General features: G+C 44.5%; 1 long non-coding RNA gene across 1 annotated transcript; it reads right to left on the minus strand.

Moving 5' to 3' along the window:
- Positions 1-1,697: 1,697 nt before the first annotated feature.
- On the minus strand, positions 1,698-11,658 carry LOC140614770 (uncharacterized). Its single transcript, XR_012015550.1, has 3 exons — positions 11,251-11,658; positions 4,420-4,580; positions 1,698-4,331 (listed from the first exon to the last, which is right to left on the minus strand). It is a non-coding gene; the product is annotated as an uncharacterized lncRNA (long non-coding RNA).
- Between the last annotated feature and the right edge of the window lie 11,754 nt (positions 11,659-23,412).

The following is a 23,412-nucleotide window of genomic DNA, read 5'->3' on the forward strand; positions in this document are numbered from 1 at the left end:
GCTCGGGGTGAGGGTAGCAGGACAAAGCCTATGGTATGAAAATTCCCTGGAACGTAGAAAGCTAATTAACAAGAGCTATTTGTGATTATGATGGTAATCGTCGTTTGGATCTTCATGACCAGCTCACTCAGGTGTGCAGATGGCAGCGCAGTACTCTGTCCAAGAGAACGAGATCTGCGGAAGCTGAATGATGCAGTGGTTTGTGTGCGGATCACAAGCCCGCAGCCAGTATTCCATAATCCTGAGCTCCAGTCTCTCCGGTAAGGTGGTGTCACTTTTGATCCATTTGTCCTGCTCTCTGCACAGCCTACTATTCATAGAACAGGAGTGGGAGGAGCAGGGACAGTGTGAGGCTAATTTAATGTCAAGGTTCCATAGCCCATACATTTCATAGATTCCTCTTAGTCATAAAAAAAAAAAAGATGAATGTAGTGTCTTGTGCAGAACCGGAAAAGCCACCACACACTCACATTCTGCTCTGCAAATAGAACCACAGCTCACCTGACAGTTAATTCCATCCAGGAAGGATTGCATTTTAAAACAAATGCCTGATTTCATTGTGTGGAATGCTGTGTGCGTTTTCCACAGAGAGGGGGTGGCATCTGCCCCGTTGGAGGGTTGGCAGCACACGGAATCTGCCTGCAGTGGATTCTTAAACGTGGAATCCTGGCCAAAGGGATGCCAGACAGGAAGAGATGAGAGAATTGCTTGGGTGATGGACGTGGGCATGCAGGGCAATGGGGGCCCTGGGCAGGGGACCCCCAACTGCCTCCTGGGAGAGTGACCAGAAAAACTTTCACAGACAGGGGATATTTGAGCTGGATCTTGAAGGATGAATAGGAGCTTGCCAGGTAGACAAAGGGGGAAGGTATACAGACAAGAGAGACCAAGGGCCCTGCAAAGGTCGTATGGCCTGGGAGAAACCAGCCACTCCTGAAATGCTTTGTGGGCTGGTTGTGGCCAGAGCTCAGGGAGAGAGGGCATGGAGCGAGGGAGAGGAGGCCAGACGTGTGGGCTGGCGTCAGCTCATCAAGGGCCTGTAGCTCTACAGAGACTTCTGGGCAGCGTGGTGCAGTGGAAAAGATTCCTGGCTGTGCAGTATGAGCAGAAACAACCCGGCGGTTTGGAGTGTGTCAAACCTGGTTTTGAATCCAAGTTCCATTACTTACTGGCTGTGTGACTGAGATCAGGTTACCTTACCTCTGAGTCCCAGCAGCCATGTTTATGTGATGGGGACACGATGCCCACCTCGCAGGGGTGTTGTTAGGCTGAAACAAGGCAGAGTGCAAACTCCTGGCACAGTCATAGCAGAGGTCAGGCTCTCAATGGGTGTCAGTCCCCCTTTTCTGGAGAGGTGAGGGGCTGTTGTTTCCAGCAGGGTGGAGTTTCAACCCAGATCTCTATTTCAGAATGGTAACTCCGGTGGATTGTTCTAGGGGGAAACTGAAAGCCCAGAGGAGACTCGACTCTGAAAAGGGATTATTTTGCTAGGATCAATCTGTAAATGTGGAGTTTTAAGAGCTTCAGTTTTTACATCCTCATTATCAGGTACCAGATTCTGGGGCTATAGCCTGTGGCTCCAGTATCTGAATCTCTCTTTAAGAGGACCCAATAATGGACTGGCTTAGCTGCCTCAATTTCCCCAATGTGGTGAGAGCAGTTTGGAAGGACACAATTCAAGCAAGCTCAACTTTATATGGCCATGTACAAGCTGTCTCACTTCTGTTCGTCACATCATTTATTCGTTCATTCATCTGGCAAATATTTATTGAGTGGCAACCAATAAGTGGGCTGCACAGGTGCTGCGGATACAACTTCCATCCTCCCATCTGTGTGGTCATATATGATCAGAACTTAAAGAAACAGCAATGCCATCCCCTCCCAATGCCCATGTGCTGCCAAGGCTTCCCAATGGTCAGTTGCATGCATCCCCGGCCTTTGTGGAAGATAATTAACTGGTCAGAGAACATGGTCCAGTGAAGACAGTCCTGCTGGAAAATCACCGCACTGTGCCGTTTTCTCAAGTTTCATTTTCTAAGATCTCAGCACAGAATTGTGAATCTGAGATCACAGCTCCTGAACTCTTTCTGAGAAAGAGGCTGGGGAAAGATAGATGAAAAGAAATAACTTGTGGGCCACGCTGGCTTCATTACTTCTGGTTGGACTGGAGGTAATATACCCAGAGCGTGAGGCAAGTTCCTCAGTTTGGCAAATCAAGAGTCTTGGCTCAAGTCAAGAGAGTTGAGAGATTTAACCAAGAAAATCTCTATCAATGAGGTTAAACAAGAATGCTGTCACCAAAACAAAAAAGAGTGGAATCCGTGATGCCCAAACTTCCACACCTCACTAAGACACCCTCAAACACTTGCTTTCCCCTCCTGAATCCAGACCATTGTCTTTTCCTCTTATGGACCATTCTAAGAGCCTCCCAAAGGGTCAGCCAGCTGTGGGTCTGCAGAGCCATCCATTCTCCAATGGTGTCTTCGGATTGCTCTGTCTCCAGAAGGAAAGAAGGACCCCAGCTCCTCTTTGCTTAGATACGTCTCTGAGTCCCTGGCGCCGGGTGGGGGTGGGTGGGTGGGAGTGTGTCAGGCTGTTAGCTGGGAATCAAGGCTGCTCCTGGCCCCTCCTGAGTTCCACCTTCTGGTGAGTCTCCCTGTTTCACTCAATATGTATAATTATTAGGACAGGACTGGGGACAGATGGTGTTGAAACCACACCCCACAGGGTTAAACCAGCAGAACATCTAAAGCTTGTTTTTCAGGGAACTATTTCCTCCTAATCAGTTATTATGTCTTTTCAGACCCCACTAATGAACTCACTGGCTGTCTCTGTAAAAGCCTGGACTTGGGGTCAACTGATAGGGTTCCAGCAGAGGAACAAGCGAGACCCTGCATTCCTTACCTGGGGTAAGAGCCCGGGGCCCCATCCAGTTTATGCGGGCTCTCTGAGCTTGCCCATAGCCCCTTCCCCTTGTCCTGAGATAACCTCCTGACGTCATGGGCTGAATTTTGCCTCTTTCTAGTGTTGTCTCTACCCCAAAGCGAACACACGGGATGTATGTTACATGATGTTTGCTAAATGTGCATGCTCCACCTTTCCTCATGACTAGTCATAAGTTACCCTGCCCCTTTCATCAATCTGGTGTCAGCTCCTACTCTGAATTTCCCCTTCAAAAACCCTGCTTGATCCTTCACCTGGAATCTCAGAGATGGTCTTTGCACATCATCAGTTTGCCCTCTCCCCAGGTAGCTGGCCTCCTGAACAAAGCAACCTTCCTTTCCAGCCAACACTGGTGTGTCAAGTATTGGCTCTCAGTCGCTGAGCAGCCCAACTCGGGTTTCCATAACACTGTAGCTTTCTACCTTAGACTTAATTTTCTTTTGTATCCCCATCTCCTTCACAATCCAGCCTAGTTCTCGTTCCTCCCAGGGACTGCTTCTTCCTTCTCTCTCCAGAGAGCCAACCACTCCCTCATCTGCAGGGTCACTTCTGTATTCCAGTGCCTCTCAATGTGTTTTCTGTGTTGAGTTATACCTGACTGGATACTGTGTCTTGCTTGCCCGCAGTGACCTTGACACACCAGGGCATGGACTCTGTGGCGCACAGTGCCCAGTGAATGATAAACAACTGCATATGTGATTTTTTTTTTTCAGTTAAGTGATGAAATGGAAGGGAATAAGTATTCCGAAATAGAAGAGGGGAAGTAAGACCCACTAAATCTGCCTTCTTGGCCAACAGTCAACACCACTTCATAGTGAGGAGCTTCCTTGTCTCCGGGGCTGGGGATTGGGACCTGAGAACAATCCAGACTTTGCCCTCATGGAATATTGCTGAAGAGTGCAGGCCTTGGAGCCAACCCTCTGGGTTTGAAAGCCAGGTCTCTCACTCGCTGTGTAATCTTAGGCAAGTGACCTAACTTAAATCCATCTTGGGTTTTCATCTCTGGGGTAACGATGGACTTTATCATCCAGTTTTGTCATGAGAACAAATGAAAAAGTCCTCGTCTAGCACTTCGAGCAGTGTCTGGCATAGTGAGCATGGGGTAAATGTCAGCATTTAGTAGAGAGCTCACAGTCAAGCAAGCTTGAGGTAGCATGAAGATCAAAAGAGTCATCACTGAGAGAACACGATTTCCTTAACAGAATCTGCATGCTGGCCTGCAGAAAGGCTCAAGATCTGTTGGGTAGAGTCTGCTGAGACGCTCAGGGATGGGGCTTTGATGCTGGAGACATGATTTGGGGAAGGACAGATGTGGTGGTTGAGATACTTGTTAACCAGCTCTCAAGTTTTTGCGGGCTTGTTGAGGACGCCAAAAAGGAGCTGGTGGTCTGCGAAGAGAGAGGTGAGACTGTGAGCTCCTCGGGCAAAGAACTTTGCAAGGCAAATGAGTTTTCAAAGCCCGGGCTTCAGATCTACCTTTGTGTGGTGTGTGATGCAACCCTTTCCTCAGCCTTCTCACAAGGTCCTCATGGTCCTAGCTGCTGGAGTTGGCTTCCTTTCTTCCCCACTCTAGAAGGTGGGGTCTGGGCTCAAGGTAGTTGGTGAGAGCAGTGGTGCCCCCAGGAGGCCAGCGACATCTGTAAAGATGAGGGCAACACAGTGTGAGAAGTTCCATGAGAAAGGCAGTTTGGGTACACTGAGGCAAAAGAGGCAAAAGCAGCCTTGGGAGCAGTGGGAAAGGATCAGCAGATTGCCATTGTGAATGTGCAGTTCAACAGTAGGATAGAGTCAAGTTCAAGTGCCTTGCAGCCGCCCCTCAGGAGTGCTCGCACCAGATAAACTAACACTAAATACTGTATGTCTCTGGGAAGTTCCTGTCACCTCTCATGTTATATCCAACCATGCCCTTTTGCGTGGGGACAGGTAAAGAACATGGCACCTGCCCGCAGAGTTGGCATGGATGTCTCTGTGTGTCTGAAATGCCAACGAGGCCCAAAACACAGCACTGGAAAACTTCCAGAAGCCTCCATGATATTATATACTAGTTCATGGATCAAGCATTTGGATGCCCTAACTCCAATTTGAGACCTCCAAACCCAACTGCTTCTAGACATTGTTCAGTGTGTCCTTTTTTGGTTGACTAGCTTTGAGCACTTACTACCCGCTAGATGCTATGCTACATGCTTTACTTGAACCATTTCTCTTCAGCCTCCCTGAAACCTGGTAAGTCCGGGGAAATTATGAGCTTCATGCCACAGATGAGAACATTGAGGTTGAGAGAAGTTAATTGGCCAGCGCAAGATCACACAGCTTGTAAGTAGTAGAGTTGGGATATGGACCCTGCCAGGTCTCTTGGAATCCAAAACCTGAGATCTTAATAACTATGTTAATTGGTTTGGAAGGGACCAGAAATTATCCAGTTCAATCAGTTGCATACCTAGAGGGTGCAACTTGCATTGGCAAGTGCATGGGACCAGGACACTGCTTTTGCTTTGTCAGAGACGCTGCTGCTATGCCACACTGAGCAAGTTACTAAACCTTCCTGGGCACCAGTTTTCTTTTCCAAGAAAAGGGATGGGAAGGGAAGACAGGGGTGGGGAAAGGAAGGGAGAGTAGGGAGGGGGAAGGCGTAGGAGGGGAGGGAGGAGAAGACATAGGAGAACAAGGGGAAGACATAGGAGGGGAGGGAGGGGAGAGGAAAGAGTAAACTGTCTTCCTCATAGGTTTGTTTTAAGGAGCAACTGCAAGTAAAAGCCTAATATAAAGAGTGGAACAGAAGGAAAGCCACCACTTTGTCCTCCTAAACAGACAGCAGGCATATCCTAGTCATCTTTTATGGGGTAGCTAATTTCTGGTACATCTAGCCAAATGTGATTAACAAGGAAAAGTTTAATATAGAACCACTCCCTTTTCTGACTCACTAAAAAAATGAGATAATCTTGAATATTGCATTAAAATAAAGAATTTAAAAGTTGAATTTGATTTTTGGCTGCTCTGTGCTAAGCATTTTCATATGCATTTAATCTCCAGTAATGCAGAATGAGGCTCCCAGATGGTTAAGTGATTTGCCTCCAAACACACAGCTAGTAAGTAGTGAGGATTTGAACCCGGCACTGCCTGATTTTACCTGCAGGCACATTTCCACATAGCAAGGGCTCAGCGCAGATCCATTTGAACACAGAAGCGAAGTGAAGTCACCATAACATCCTGGGAAGGCTCCTAATGTCTCCACGTACCCCAAATGGAAGAGTTTCCTCTGCCATGTCCAAGTCTAAAACCTTACTAAAACCCAACTGCATCTAAACAAATTAACCAACCTCAAAATATATAAAGGGCCAACAGACAAAAAAGGATATATAAGTGATAAAGTATATCACTTGCTGAAGGATAACTTTACCAGTCTTGAAGTAAAGGAGGAATTAAATTTTTAAAAATCAAGGGCTGTATTGAATGTGAAACTTATTTAAAACCATGACATGAAATTAAAAGGTAGACAACAAACTGAAAAAGAGAAGTCTTAAAATGATTAAATATTGAAGCATACGATATGCATGTATGAAGAAATATGCAAATTTTTAAGGAAAGAGACCAAGATCTCAATAGAACAGTAACCCAAGGACACAAAGAAAAAAATTACATAGAACAAAAAACAAATACTAAGCACGTATCCTGGTAAACGTTTGTCCTGAGTAGTAATCAAAGAATTATAGTTTAAAATAATCTTTATCATCAGAATAACATGTAACAGTTTTATAGTTCTTAATATTTACTAAGTACCTAACATATAGAAATTCATTTAATCCTGAAAACTGCCTTAGGAGATAGTGCTATTTCCATTTCATAGGTGAGGAAATTGAGGCCCCTAGAGGCATAATAACTTGCTCAACTCAGAACAAAGTCAACTTTTGTTTAATAAGCTCACGCACAGACATGCAGATTGGGGAAATAATTCAAGAGAAGCAGAAATCTCTATGAAGGCAGTTGTTCACTGAACTGTTATCCAGCCCAGCCCTGTCCTATATAAGTGTAATACAAACCGCATATTTAAAATTTTCTAGGAAACGGGGCACCTGGGTGACTCAGGCGGTTGAGTGTCCAACTCTTTTTTTTTTTTTTTTAAAGATTTTGTTTATTTATTCATGAGGGACACAGAGACATAGGCAGAGGGAGAAGCAGGCTTCCTGTGGGGAGCCTGATACAGGACTCGATCCCAGGAGCTTGGGATCACGACCCGAGCCGAAGGCAGATGCTCAACCACTGAGCCACCCAGGCATCCCAACCAACTCTTGATTTCAGCTCAGATTGTGATCTCAGGGTCGTGAGATCGAGCCCCATGTCGGTCACCACTCTGGGCATGGAGCCTGCTTGGGATTCTCTCCTTCCCTCTCCCGCTGCCCCTCTCCTCACCTCCTCACCCGCCCACACCACTTGCATGTTCTCTTGCTCTCTAAAAAACAACAAAAAATAAGATTTTCTAGGAACTATATTCAAAGATTGTTTTAAATGTGAGATTAATTTTAATAATTTACTTTCTTGAACCTAATATTTCCAAATAATAAAATGTCAGCATCAATAATCAATATAAACATTTACAGTGCTTTTTCTTAGAAATCTGGTGCATATTTTAAAGATTTTATTTCTTTATCTGAGACAGAGAGAGAGCAGGAGTGGGGTGAGGGGCAGAGGGAGAAGTAGACTCCCCTCTGAGCAGGACCCTGGAACTCTGGGATCATGACCTGAGACAAAGACAGATGCTTAACTGATTGAGCCATGCAGGCGCCCCTCGTGCATATTTTATCTTCAAAATACACCTCAACCCAGACTAGACACATTTCAAGTGCTCAATAGTCACATGTGGCCAGTGGCTACCTATTCAGATAGCACAGATCCAGAATAGCAGAATATAGAAAATATTCATTAGGAGAATGGTTTAGAAAAGTATAGTCCATCAGTCTCTGGAATTGTATAAATACATAGAAATATATAAAATGTTTATGCTTTGTTAAGTACAAAAAAATCTAAGAATATAAAATATTAGGTCAGTAGATATTTAAAATGTGTCTAAATGCAGACCACAGATGAAAGAGAACGTGCAAACATTAAAATAGTTGTGTTAGCATGCTGGGATTTAAGGTTGGTTTCTTTGTCAAATTTTCTTTTCCTTTAAATAGGCATTCAACGTTTATTTCTAGAAAGAAACTTTCCTAAACAGAAGAAAGGCAGGGAGGGAATCTTTCATACAAAAATACAAATACTTGGATATTTTTAATATTTTTTTATAAACCGTATATCCTCATAAATTCCACACACTAGTTATCATATGAGTTTATTCTTGATAAACCTCAGTATTTTTTTGACATAGAATTTAGATTTTGAGATTACTGGCCTCTTTTGTTTGTTTATGTTAATGTTCAAAAAAAGAAAGCTCAGTTACTTAAAAAAAAAAGGTCATTCACAAACCTTTGAATAATACATTATTTGGACAATGGGATGCTAGGACCATTGTTCACATCTAATATACATTTTTAATAGTACATTCTTTTCTTTGACCTATGAGCTATCCTGAAAGCTGACCCAAAACCATGCCATTTTTCTGTGGATTCCTAGAGTTAGAAACCAGTAAATAAAACCCCAGCTACTGCAGAAAAATATAGAAATTTTGATTTCAGTTTTCATTAACATGCCTAGCTCAGAAGTAGAGTCCGGAAAGAAATGTGTGAGTTAGATGAAGAAGGATGACTGGAATCACAAAAATGATTCCAGGATGGAATCCAGATTCATCCCGAATTCAAAAAGATTCCAGAAATGGATGGGTTGGATAAAGGATGACTGGAAGCACAGATGGCCGTGATCCTGAACTTGGAGAGGCAGCCTCTTCTGGGGAGAGGGCATGAGTTTAGGGTCAGAGAAAACAATTCTGGCTCTGCCTTCTACTTTCTTGGAGAACTGCATCTTTGTTTCCAAATCTGTAAAATCAGAGGTCATAAGCTTAATCCTATAGGTAGAGGGTTAAATAAGAGAACCCATTTCCCTAAAGATCTGTGATTCTCAGAGATCATGAAGTGCAACCTCTCGTTTTAGCAGCGTGGTGTAAACAGGCTGGAACCCAACCAGTCTGCCTTGCTGGAGTCGTGGTACTTTGAGGACAAAGGCCTGGAGTCCAGGCTCTGAAGTCAGAGCACTGAATTCCAGTGTCAGCTCCACCAGCTTCTGACACTATGACCTTGAGCAAGTCATTTACACTGTCTGTCTCAGTCACCACACCTCTAAAGTAGGGACAATCATTGTGTCTATTTCTAGACTGATTGTAGTGATTTTAAAAAGTCACACTCAGTAAGGTGTCTGGCATACTGCAAGCTCTTGGTGTTATCTGTTATTCGTAGTAGTCCCTGAAACTTTCTTTGAATGCTTTCAGTGTTTGCAAACCAATTCTTATGATCAGCCTTATTTTATAGTCAGCATGTATATTTTACTCCTCAATTGGTGGAATCTTTACAGTGTAAATGCTAAGGAATTAAATTTTGATAATTCTAGAAAATAAAATAGAGTTGGGGGAGGAGGGGGTGGTATAAGACCACCACTAGAGGGAATGTTGGCAAAGATTTTATCTCTGACTTTCCGGGGCAGGTGGGTTCCACAGAGGGAGAGGCACAGATAGAAGGAAGGGAGGGGAGGAGGTCACGGGTGCAGATGGGTACAGAGGTGTGGTCCTGGTTGAAGGAGAGCTTGCGCAAGGTGAGCAGGAAGGCAGGGCTGCACCCTGGAAATCACCATCATTTATTGAGCACTTACTGTATGCTGAGCCCCGTGCCTCGTCATTATTAGTTTGTTTCTGAGAAATGGGAATAATAGGATCTCCTTTATAACCATTGTTGTGAGCATTTAAGAAATACTGTGGGTCAAATACTTGAACGGTATTTGACACAGAATATAAAATTAGTTGTTACTATTATGATAATGATGAAAACCCTCCTGTTTCAGATGAGGAAGGCTAAGTGGGCAACATGTCCCAAACCATGGAGCTACTGAGTGGCAGATATCACCATCCTCTGATTCTGAAACTCTTCACTCTGTAGAGCTCACAACTCAAGCCCAGGCTTCCAGCCTCCTCCTGCCCAGCCCAGCCCCACCCCTCAGACTTCCAATGAGGTCACGATGGGCTCTGCTATCACATGGGCCTGGGCTGGGACCCTCATTCTGCCTCTCCCTGACTATGTGACCTGGGCCAGTCACTTCGCCCCTCTACAACTCAATCGGCTCATCTGTGAGGTGGAGGGTCTTTCATCTCACAGGGATTTTATGGGGATTCAATAAGGTTTTCCAAGTAGAGTGCTTAGCTCAATGCTTGGCACATGAAAAGCACTAAGTGGATATTAAGCTATTATCATGAAGTGGGCACCTGGGTTCTTTGTAACCAGAGTTCCACACCACTGATATTTCCACACTCAACCTTTATTCTGGAACAGTCTGTGACAAAAGAAAAATATCCGAAACCTTGGCTTTGACAGCTCTCTCCCTCTTTGTAATATGCCATTTTCTTAATTCAGCACTGTATGAATCAACGTGGCCATCTCTCTGGCCTCTAAATTCATTGATGGCGTCAGCGGGCAATGAAATGCCAGGGCACTTGGATCCAACCGTCTCCCTGCCGTTCTCTGGCTTTCCCTGGGTGAATGGTAACATTTTCAAATGGATAAAAATCTCCAGCCAACGTCGCTCTCCTCCTCCAGAGCAGATTTATTACAGAGTGGTTGGCATTTCCACATGCTCCGCATTTGTCAGTGTCAGATTCATATGCATTCTTAGGTGTCTATACATATATAGGCATAATTTCAATCTCCAGTGAACAAAGGCTATTTTTCTAACTTGGAGATCTTCCAAAAGATCCCTGCATCTCATCTATTTTTAAATGTTTGTGTGATTTAAAAGTATGGTAATATCAAATGATACAGAGGAGGGCTGGATACTCAGCTTCCAGCATCGGATCATGTGCCACGCGTCAGCCGCTTCTATATCCAATATTTACTTGGACGGGTAGGCATTATTCTTGGTCTACAGGGGAGGAAACCGAGGCTCAACCTGATGAGCTATGTGCTCAAAGTGGCACCCGCTCACGACCCGCCAGCTGAGAGTGGGGAGGGTGGGGTGCAAACCACCCTGCTTCCAAATCACATGCTCCTGCATTTATCACAGCTGCCTCTGCAGACTCACTCATGCATTTCAAAGCTATTTACTGAGCACCTACTGTGTGGCATTTTGCCAGGCGCTGGTGAGACAGCGGTGGGGAAAATAAGCAAAAATTCTTGCCTTCAGGGAGCTGACATTCTAGTGGACACACCACACAGATCAGTTCTGTGACTTGGCTTTGTCTTCGTTGGATGACTTGGGGGTGAAGGAACAAGGCAAAAGTGCAAGCGTGGCTGAGGGGTGGTTCCTGTCCTTCCCCAGATCACGGTGGCATGGGACGTGTCCAGGGCAGGCCTTTGGGGAAGGACCGAGGAGAGAGATGGCACATGAGGCTGTGCCTGTTCTTCCCAGGCTTCTGTTCTCTCCTCTGCAGTATTTAGGTCGCTTTCCTCCGGGACTTGGGGCTTTGACAGCACACACTGCTGCTTTAGAGCAAGTCGAGATAACGTGGGCTGTTGAGCAGCAGGCCATGGGGCAAGGCGTTGTTAGGATGGGGAGGATAGAGGAGTTCCAGAATGTTGGGAGCAGGTGCTCAAAAAAATAATAGTGGGCGCACTGTGACCACACATACTCCTTTCCTCAAAATTCCATAGTGGCATCAATGGGAGAATGGTGACTTATCCTCCTGATGATCTTTTTTCAAAAGCAATATCGTCAGCTACCATTCATTCAACAATTCCTGCGGCAGGCACCGTACTACGTTCGTTGTGTGTGTTGTCAAATTTAATTTTAAAAAGAGAGAGAGAGAAGGGAAGAAAGTGAGATTCGGAGAAGCTAGTGAATGGAGAAGTTGAGATTCGCAACTGAATTCGTCCTGGTCTCAAGCTTTTGTCCTTTCCCCCGACACCCAGCTGCCTCTGTGGTTCCCGACAAAGCTTTAAGGAGAATGTGGGATTAATCTGTGATTTGTTCTGAGTCTTTTTTTTTTAATTTTTTACTTATTTATGATAGTCATCAGAGAGAGAGAGAGAGAGAGGCAGAGACATAGGCAGAGGGAGAAGCAGGCTCCATGCACCGGGAGCCTGATGTGGGATTCGATCCCGGGTCTCCAGGATCAGGCCCTGGGCTGAAGGCAGGCGCCAAACCGCTGTGCCACCCAGGGATCCCCGTTCTGAGTCTTTTATACCACCTGGTATAGCTTGCGCACCACCTGGGAGCTTGTTAGAAATGCAGAGTCTCAGGCTCCGAACCAGACTTACCGACTCTGAATTTGCTTTTTAGTGAGACAGGACATACGCGCTCCGAAAGGTGGTAGAGAGATGCTTCTCTCCGGCTCCAAAAATCATTACATCTAGAATTGAATTGATGGCTGCTGTTCAATTTAATCAAGAAGTGGCATTTTTAAAACTTGTTTGGGTGCCTCTTCAACAAAATTGAAATGGAGGAACCACTGAGTGAGCTAAGAAGTTAGCTTTAGAAGAAGAATTTCTGCTTCAGAGATGTTTCCATAGTCTTTCTAGGGAAGGGATGCTCATTGTTAATGACTTTTCCCCCCTCGGTGGGAATTGAGATCACATAGACAGCAGTTTAGAGGATGAATAGTACGTGGGGGTGCAGCCCACTAACCTGGATTTAGGACAAGGTGTATCTTTTATCTCACTTTATGGTCTTAGGCAAATCATTTCATCTATTTATCTAGTGGTCTTGGCCCCGGAATATTCAGAGTAGTAGCTGGGTGTTCTCATGCCATTATCTTGATAATTAGGGAAACTTGTTTTTAAGGCAAGAATATTAAGTGGGCTAATATTCTGGAACCTCAAAAATTCATAGGTGTTTACTAAAATTATTTGTTAGACCCTTCCACCAACCAATAACCCAATCAACCAAACCATTAAAAAGTATTTATTGGGAAGCTGCCATGTGTCCTGGAGTACAAAGGGAATAATGCTCCTGGTACAAAAAATAGTAATTATGAATCCCTTTCTACCTGCTCTCGGTTTTACAGTGATGAGCATAAGAAGCCGAGATGAAGGGCCCTGGGCATGGGGAACTAGGTGGGTGGCAGGGAGAGGACTGTGGTTTGCTTTGCATTTTCCTATTCACCCTTAGCCTGACCCACTTGCCTGGCACCCAGAGCAGAATTTCCAAAGGCCTATTGAGCATCTACCCCTGGAACATAGAGTTGAGGCGCCATGCTGCAAGGCAGAGGAAGTAGAGAGGCCTAGGGTCACCTTAGCTCATTCTCACTTCCATATCCCGTCCCAGAGTCCTAACCACTATACCTTGGGAATATCTTCTCTACTGCCCTCCACATTCTATTCATTAGCCCAAGCCTCTGTTTGTAGGCTTCCTAACATCCAGAACAAATCAGGTCCCCTGCTCCTTCAACAACCTTTAATGGCTCCCATTGGCTTCAGGAGAAAGTTTCCACCTCCTTAGTCTGGCATCCATGAGCCTCTGTGATGTGGCCTCACACTGCCTTTCTAGCACGTTGTTCCCCCCATTCATCTCTTCCCAGTCTTCAGGCAGAATGCTGTCCCTCCAAGTTGACTCCACGCCGTGTGTGTAAGCAACCCCTTGCCTCGGTCCAGTCATTCTACACGGACTGCTCCTTCTGGCCCATTCTCTAGCTCTCAAAGATCATGCCTCTCCCTCAAGTAGATTAACCCTTGAAGTCCTTGAGGACGTTCTTAGTTTTTACTTATTACTTGTCAGAGTCTGTCAGGCATTAGGGTTTATCAAGATGTTTTCCTCCTTCGCCGGGTGGCGGGCTCTCTAAGGACAGTGGTCATGTTGTAATCATCTTTGTGTCCTCAGAGGCTCATCCAGTCCATGCTTCTTAAATGAAGGAGATTCGTGAATGGGGGCCACCACCCACAGATGCTGCAGGGATATACTTACTATGAAGAGGTGTTGGGGGGTCTCTTCATACTAAGGCAGAATGGCTCCATCACTTACTAGCTGGGTGATAAGGGGAAAATGAAGTAACCTCTCCATGCCTCTGTTCTCCCTAATAAAGTGGAGATGACAGTAATGTCTGCTTCATAGGGTTGTCATGTGGATGTCAACGAATGTAAGCTCAGGAATGTGTACTTGCTGCTGTCTGAACATTTGTACTTCTGTGACCTTTGCCCTTTCTCATCCCCATGACCCTTCCTTTCATCTGACTTCTCCCACCAATTTCTCAGATCCTAACTTCGATGTCACTTTTTCTGGCAAGCGTTCCCCGACTCCCTAATGTCTGGAGTAAGTGTCCCTGGCATGTCTTCCTGCAAAACCTCACCTTCTTCCACCACACCCTCATTTCACTATGGTGCAATACTTTGTTGATATGTCAGTAACTAGAGCAAGAGCAGTAATATTTATTGGGCTTTTAATATATGCCTGGGGCTATGAGAGATGTCTCTCAGGCATTATCTTATTCAATGACCCTGTGAGATAGGTTTTGTTTTTTGTTTTTTTTTAAAGATCTTATTTATTTATTTATTTGAGAGAGAGAGACAGCACAAGCAGGAGAGGGGCAGAGGGAGAGGGAAAAACAGATCCTCCACTGAGCAGGGAGCCTGATGTGGGGCTCCATCCCAAGACTCCAGGATCATGACCTGAGCCAAAGGCAGATGCTCAACTGACTGAGCCACCTAGGTGCCCCTGAGATAGGTTTTATTATTCCCATTTTATAGATGAGGAAACAGGACAGAATAAATTCAGGAAATTGTCCGAGATCACCCTGCTGGTGAGTTACAGACTGGGATTCAAACTCAGCTCCGTCTAAGCTTGGGCCTATGTTCTTAATACTATGCTAAATGCCCTCGGCACCAATGGCTGGCATGTTCTGGAATATGCAATAACAAACAAACCAAAGCAAAAAAACAGAAGCCTAAACCATATTTAAAACAAAGTGCTTAGTAAATTGATTAGCATCGCAAGGCTTCTCCACCATTCCTCCTTTCCTTCTCCGGCAGGGAGGGGCAGGGGAGGAGGGTCTGGAGGAGATAGAAGAAGATCATCACATCATTCCCTGGTTTGCACAGTGGTTGAGGGACTGCACAACCCTGCTGTAGTTAACTGAGCTCATTAGAAACCCACGGAAGTGAGTTAAAGAAACATGACTTGTACCAGCCTACCTAGCCACATTTTAGGTTCCTGGGGCATATGGGCACAAGCTCATTTAAAAAGCATTTTTAACAAAAGCACACAACAGAAATGTTCAGCATATGTTAGAGTAGGTAGAGATTCATGGAATCCTAAATCGACTTGCTTTTTATAGCCATTCAGAGAGGGGCGAATTAGTGCGAACCATTTCTTCCATCAATGCACGCTAAGGAGAGGCCAGGCTGAGGGGCAGATGGAGTCGCCAAAATGAATGCTGTGCATTGGAGGGTCCCAAGCCTCCAGCCCCCATCCTGTGACGACCTCCCACTCCGCACCCTCTCTCCCTCCTACACCACTTGAAATATGCCCTTACGTGCTCATCCTCTCCAAGGCAGTGCCAACTCCAAGAAACTCCCCCAAAACCTTTTTTTTTTTTTTAAAGATGACATAAATAAGACATCTTAATTAGAAAATAGGCTTAGGGAAAAAAAATTATCCTCACTCCCACTTTCCTAAAGAAAACATTTTGGTGTCTATCCTTCCAGGGTTTTTTCAGGTGGTTGATAATAGATATGATATTATGCATATATACACATATGTAATACCCACATTTATACACACGTACTTACATGTATCGACATGTATGTATGTGTTTACTTCCTTTACCAAATTATGATTATACTAAATGTTTTGTACTTTGCCCCCTCTCATGTAATACCACCATTGCGAGTCAATGGTGCACATCTACATCATCATTTTTAGCAGTTCTATGGTATTCTATTGTAAGGCTTATTGGAATTTATTTAATAATCCAGTGTTGTTGGATATTTAGGCTGCCTAACCAGCTGCTGTTGTCAACAACACCTCCAGGAACATCCTCATACATACCATCCTGAACACCTGTCCCATTATTCCTTAAAACAAATTCCCTAGGCACTATATCTTAAAAACAAATTACTAATTACCACTGGGTGTTGTCATCACTCCTTAATTGCCTGGTGTGAATTCCTCCAAAGGCTCCTTTCTCTATAACAGGAGGTTTGTTGGAGGTGAGGGTGGGTGGGTGTTAGGGAGAAGAAGGGGGCGGGAGAAAGAATGGCTTGGGGATATAAGACATTACCAGAGGAAAGGAGGACTTGGTGCCATAGGATTGAGAATTGTAAGGTCAGACTGAGGATGTTGGATTCAAAACAAAACAAAACCAAACCAAAACAAAACAAAAAACAAAAGCTAGAGAGCAGAGATGGAGAGGTCCCAAACGTTGCCTCCCTGCTCTGCAATTTCACCAACGCTGGATCCTTGGCATAAAATCAAGGAATGGCCATCTTTGTTAGCCTTTTGGAAAATATTTCAGCAATCAAGACCCACAAAAATATTCATACTGTTTGATTTAGGAATAGTACTTCTAGAAATACTTCTTAAGGCACCAAAGAAAGTAAAAGCCGTGTGTACAAAGATGAAGGGACAACTTTAAGTACTGAGTTACTTAAAGTAACAGACACTTTTACTCAATGAAAATAGTCAACAGTTAACTAAATTACAGTACAGCTACCTGATAGAGTAGCATATAGCCATCTGGTACTAGCTGTGTGATCTCAGGCAAATTATTTAACCTCTCTTATCTATTAAATGGGGGTACTAATATTTATCATTGCAGGCTTGTTGTCAAGATTAGGCCAAAAATTTTTAAAAAGCCCCCGTAATGGTACACGACACATGATAAGCAGTGAATAAACAGTAGCTAAAATATGTAAAGAATATGTCACACTTTTGGAAATGATTATGATATAAACAAAAGGATACCCACGAAAGCATACACATACCGGTTTGTCATGGAGAACCCCTGCACCTGGAACCATATATCTTTTTGTCTCAGTGCGGGCTTGGTGGCTCTTCAGTTTCAAGACCTGGAGACTCAGTCTTGTCAGTGCTCAGGGGTGTCAGGCCCTGAAGATCTGTCCTTACCCTCAATTAACAAGAGCCTAAAGTGGGCACTAGAGTGCCAAGGTACTGATTTACTAAGAGAAATATAAATATGGTGTGGAACAAAGATAGCTGTCCCAGCATTGTGATGCTTTCTCTTCCCAGAGGCAGAGGGCAGAGGGAGCCAAAGCAGAAGCAGAAGCCATGATATAGGACTAAATCACAGGGAGCATTAAACCCTAATGAGAGGGATGCCTGGGTGGCTCAGCAGTTGAGCATCTGCCTTCAGCTCAGCGTGTGATTCCAGAGTCCCGGGATGGAGCCCCACATTGGGCTCCCTGCATGGAGCCTGCTTCTCCCTCTGCCTGTGTCTCTGCCTCTCTCTGTGTGTGTCTCATGAATAAATAAATAAAATCTTTTAAAAAAAATCCTAGTGAGAGAAATAACCCAAATGTCCACTGATAGGTGAATGAACAAACAATATGTGGTCTACACATGTAATGGAATAACGTTCAGCCTTAAGAAGGAATGGAATTCTGATTCATGCTACAGCATGGATGAAGCCTGAAAACATGCTAAGTGAAATAAAACAGACACAAAATGACAAACGTTGTAGTATTCCACTCACATGAAGTACTTAGAATAGGCAAAATCATAGAAATACAAAGAAGAGCAGAGGATACGGAGACAGAATGCAGAGTTACTGTTGAACAGATACAGAGGGTTAGTTGGAAGGATGGTAAAGCTCTGGAGCTGGATGGATGGGGGAGATGGTCGCACAACAATGGGAATGTACTTAATGCCACTGAGCTGGACCCTGGAAAGGGTTAAGATGGTAAATTTTGTGTATATTTCATCACTAAAAACAAATGAGTAAAATCTAACGAGAGAGGAAACACAGCATGGGGGTTAGGAACATAGGCTCTGATGCTTGGCTGTCCGGGCTCACACACTGCCTCTGCCTCTTTACTGGCCACGTGTCATCAGGCAAATTACACTCCCTCTTACGCAACTGCAAAATGGGTAATACCTCTTTCCTAGAGTCATCATGAAGATTAAAATGAGCAGATCTAGGTAAATTTCTTCGTCACACAACAATGCTGGGCACAGAGTGAGTCCTATATAATTGCTAGCAAAAAAAAAAAAAAAAAGTGTCTTTCCTGGTTTCTTTTGAGAGATTATTACTCTGAAGATCAGAAACAGCCAAAGTCAGTGGGGTTGGAGCATGATCTTTGCGTGGCAGATCTACGAGGAGTCAGTTGTAAGGTTGTTTTGTAAACGTGGAACCAGAAGAAAAGAACCAGAGAAATGATGTAGCTAGTAGTATCCAGCTAAGATAGCCTGATTTCAGCACAGGCGTGGTTTTGCCTGCAGAACTGGAAACACTCAAAATCCATTGACAAGTTTCTGTGTCTCCTCAAAGGGTGCTACTCAGAGTGGCTGGGGCCTGCTACTGCCCCTGTCCCTTGTCTGCACTTACCAGACTGACCAGTTCTTGCCCAGAGCCGGCGGACGCCCGGTGTCCTTTGGGTGACCTGCCTCTCTCTGGCCTTCATGTAACACGTATTGTCTTTATGCTTTCGTTCCCTGAGAGCCTTCTATCGCTCTGGAAGGAAACGTGGAAAAATGACAGCAGCCTGGTTGCAGAACCGTGGGTGAAATATTTGAGTTCTGTAACTGGAGCTATCATGGCTGCAAAATCTTAAAAACAGATTTTAAATAAGCCCTGGTTGCCCAGTATTTTCCCATTTGTAAGCGATTTTCAGTTGGATGTGTCTGGTTGCTCAGAGCACTGCGTACAGTGTGAATAATGAATGTGAACGGGATGCCGGTTCATGCCACGGGGTCCCATATTCATTCCAGCCTGTTACCCATCTCTGGGTTGTCCTCAAACACTAAGTGAGCATAATGAGGGGCTTGATGTGGTGTCTGAATGTATGATGAGCCCCATTCATTTGCTTTTACACTCCAGTAAACAGCTGCTGAACTTCTCTCTCCGAGTGGTTTATTCTTAGTCTTCTATGGCTGGGAGTAACTTCAAAGCCAGCAATGCTGTGTACACACACACACACACACACACACACAAGTTGTGTGTTGGCATGGCCACGCCCCTTGGGCCAAGAGCTTGCTGCTGTTGCTCTTAGGGTGTGAGTCCCGGATGTGGCTCCATCTGAATGAATGGTGCTGTCAAATCCTACCTCGCCCTAAACAGGGGCTGGTAAGGACTGTGTTGGAGTCTAGGATGATCTCTCTTCTTTTGCTTTGCTGGTAAAGAGAAGGCATCAGCCGACGCTGGGCTCCCTGAAAGCATCGAGTAGCAGACATTGTCAGCCTGTGATTTACATTCCTCCAATCTGTCTGAGGCAGGGTGCATGGGCCAACCACTCTGTGTCTCCATGTCTGAGGGCTTTTTTTTTTTTTTTCCAGAATAGCATCAGGCTGGAAGTGCCAGAGAATGAACACTCCTGGGAGAAGCTATCAAGCAAGGATTCTTGGTAACTGGGGCATAAATATCCCAACTCCCACCCCTCGCTTTGGTGGGATCTTTATGTTTTCTATTGTCTCCTGGATTTTTTTTTCCCCTGTGGAATTAAGTTCCAGTTGCCTGCAGTGGTCACTGGCTCAAATGCACTCCCTATGGGCCACCCTTCTGCTTGCTGTGCCACTGTCCTGCTCCCCTACTACTCTCCTCCCAAATACACCCACTGTACTGGAATCCCTGTCTCAAGGTCCACTTCGGGAGAGCCTACCGTAAGATCATAAGATATGCGATGTCGAGAAAAAGACCACAAGGTTCAAAAGAGAAGTCCTGGGCTTTGTCCTGGCATTGTCACATCTCACATGACTTTAGGTAACTGGCTTCACTTTCCCTTAACTATAAAAACCAGAGCATAGAGCATAATAATACCTACTTCATTCACTGGGCCATTTGTAAAGCCTAAGTGAGACTATGTAAGAGGTGAAGCTGAATAGGATAATGTTCTTTAAAGATGGTCATCATATTGTTTTATGTGGCTCTTCTACTTCCCCTATTGTCTGCAAAGTACCCTCCCTAAAATGTTTCTCTATGCTCTTCTTATCCATACTCATGCTAATAACCTGTACATGAATCAAGATGATGAGAAACTCCAGATTTTGGAACGCTTGGGTGGCTCAGCGGTTGAGCGTCTGCCTTCGGCTCAGGGCAGGACCCCAGGGTCCTGGGATCGAGTTCCGCACCAGGTTCTCCACAGGGAGTCTGCTTCTCCCTCTGCCTGTGTCTCTGCCTCTCTCTGTGTGTCTCTCATGAATAAATAAAATCTTAAAAAAAAAAACCTCCAGCTTTTCAGTTTTTTTGCAGCTAATTCCTTATTATTCTTTTTAACCCTATTTCTTATTATGAAAATCTTCAGATATAAAGACAAGCTGAAAGAATAGACCAATAAACCTTGGAGTTGGATTCGATAATTATAAACACTGTGCCATATTTGCATTGTCTGTTGGTTTACCTGAATGCCTATCTATCTATATTTGTAATCTAACTATCATCTAGCTATCTTGCTATACTTTTTGAAATGAATTTCTAGATTCCATGACACTTTATCTCTGAGGATTTCAGTCTACACTTCCCATCGAGGCCAATCTCCCACAATACCCTCTGCGCACGTAAGCAGGTTAACCTTAAGTATTTAATATCATCTAACATTTTACCTATATTCAAGTGTTCCAGTGGTAAATTATATCAGAATGTTTTTTATATCATCTTTTTTTTTTTCTTTAAAGCCAGGATCCACTCTAGGTTCTTTGCAGAGTGTCTGTACTTAGAAAAAAAACCATGTTGGCTCTGACTGTGTGCGTGTGTGTGTATGTGTGTGTGCATGAGAGAGAGAAAGAGTGTGTGTGTGTGCATAGCTGAACCATGTGTATGGTTGTCCCTGAGCATCTGAGCATCCTTTTTCAATGAAGCCAGATCGGTGTTGTGGATCTTTGGGCCTTGGGTGACAATGGGACAAACCTGAGTCTTGTCTGGACGTTTGATCTTGCCTGGCCTGGTGGCCTCTGCCAGCAGTAGAGGGTTCCAAGCAGGTGGTGCCTGCCAAGTCGGCCTGGCCGATCATGTCAGGGCTGTGCTAACCACTGCCGTGGCCGCCTTCGGTGGTCACCTGCCAGCCACTCACACAGAACCACTGCCAGTAACATCAGCTGTCAGTTGAAGAAAAAGGCACCCTGCCCAATGATTTAATGAGAGATAGATTTTCTCCTTTTGGGGGAAAAAAATCAAACTATTTGGCAGATAGAATGCCTACTGAGACAAATCAGTATATGCTTTATTCTAAATTGCCAATGTTCTTCTGTCCTTTCCTGTCTTCAAGGAGATGTTGAAATAATGGAGACAAATGATGATGGAATTTTGAGAGCAAGCAAGAGTATGGACCAGAATAATAGTAGGAAGTTATAAAGTCCTCAATAAATATTTATTAAATGAAAAATGAATGAATAATAGAAGCAAGCATTTGTGGAAGTCCTCCTATGTGCTATCCCCTTGTCTACGCCGCACAGCAGCATGCTGTGATAAACATTACCATTGCCATTTTACGAACTAGGAAACCGGGATTGCCAACTGGCTCAAAACCCCATAGTCATGAAGTAGCAGAGCCTTGCTTTGAACCTGTATCTCTCCGACTGCAACATCTGTGCTCTTTAAGCAGAGGTCCCGCAGTGCGTATTGTGCTCACCCTGTACAGTAAGCCTCTCCAGCCACAGATGCCACTGCCACCTCTTATCAACACCTGACACAGTCTACAGCACAATGTGGGTGTTCAGGTAATGTTTGTTGAATGACTGTCCAGCCCAAGATATGCATACAAAAGGTGAATATCAGTTAGATTCTCAGGGCCCTCATTAATATCAGTGACTCATAAGTCCCCACCCAGTTCCTTTCTGTTTGCCCTCTGTGTCATTGTCTCTGTACCCTCCTACTTCCCCCAATTCTTCCCCAAATATCCTCCCCAGCCCAAAACAGCATCTTCCATGCTATTTTCTGCTAAAATGTAACGAGCACCCAAATGCACTAGGTACTGGTATCCCTAGGTCCCCGTATCTTTTTTCCCCAAACAAGCCCTTCATAGTGAAATTCTGCCTGGCAGAGATTAGAGAGAAGTGTTCTCTGCAGGGTCCAGAAACTGTGTTCTTGGTTATTTACTCACTCAGTAGCCCCCTTAGAGACTAGAAAGAATAAAATGGAAGATGCCATTATTTCAGATCTGGAAAAGCTAGTGTAAGAAACAAATCTTTCCCAAGGAATGAATCAGAACCCAAACTCTGCTTCATACTTTGTATCCTGTGAATTTTGCTTTATCAATGAGTGAAAGATTTACTCAATTCATGGAAATAAAATCTGAGAGACCTAACATCTGCCAATCCACTCTCCACTCTCATTCCCCTTGGGAGGTGGAGAGGGAGCTCTGAGTGTCAGCCGTCTTAAGTTTGGTGACTCAGAGGCTGTTTGGGATCCTCTCCCACTCCATACTCTCATCTTCTTCCACCTTAACTCAGGCTAAGACATGAGGGACAGAAGGTGTGCGGTGGGGAGGCAGGAAGATGGGGACATGCCTATAGCTGCATGTGGAGAGGTGACACTAGTCTTCAACGTTGGGCTTAGCACTTGCTTGGGAACATGAGGAGGAAATCACAGATATAGAGAGATGATTACTCTGTATCCAGAAGCATGAGATGCATGGCCCCTGCCTTTGCGGGCTTACAGGCTCTTGGTGGTTTTTGGAGGAGACAGAGATCACCAGGCAACTACAACACCACAGGTTGTAGTGATGCTAAGATGTGAAAGTCAAAAACATTATATGTTCTCATTCATTTGGGGAATATAAATAATAGTGAAAGGGAATATAAGGGAAGGGAGAAGAAATGTGTGGGAAATATCAGAAAGGGAGACAGAACATAGAGACTCCTAACTCTGGGAAACGAACTAGGGGTGATGGAAGGGGAGGAGGGCGGGGGGTGGGGGTGAATGGGTGATGGGCACTGAGGGGGGCACTTGACGGGATGAGCACTGGGTGTTATTTTGTATGTTGGCAAAGTGAACACCAATAAAAAATAAATTTATTATTAAAAAAAAAAAGATTTCCACCAAAAAAAAAAAAAAAAAGATGTGAAAGTCAAGAGTGCCATAGGTGGGCGTCAGGGAAGGCTTCCTAGAGGAAGCAACATCTAATCTGGCAGTTGAAAGATGAATAAATATTAACTCGACCAAGCTAGAGGAATGGAGCAAAGTGGAAGAATGTTCCAGTATGTTCCTGGGGGAAAGAATAACATGATGGAGAGGGGCTGGAA

Source organism: Canis lupus, chromosome 23, assembly GCF_048164855.1.
Source record: "Canis lupus baileyi chromosome 23, mCanLup2.hap1, whole genome shotgun sequence".
Lineage (NCBI taxonomy): Eukaryota > Metazoa > Chordata > Mammalia > Carnivora > Canidae > Canis > Canis lupus.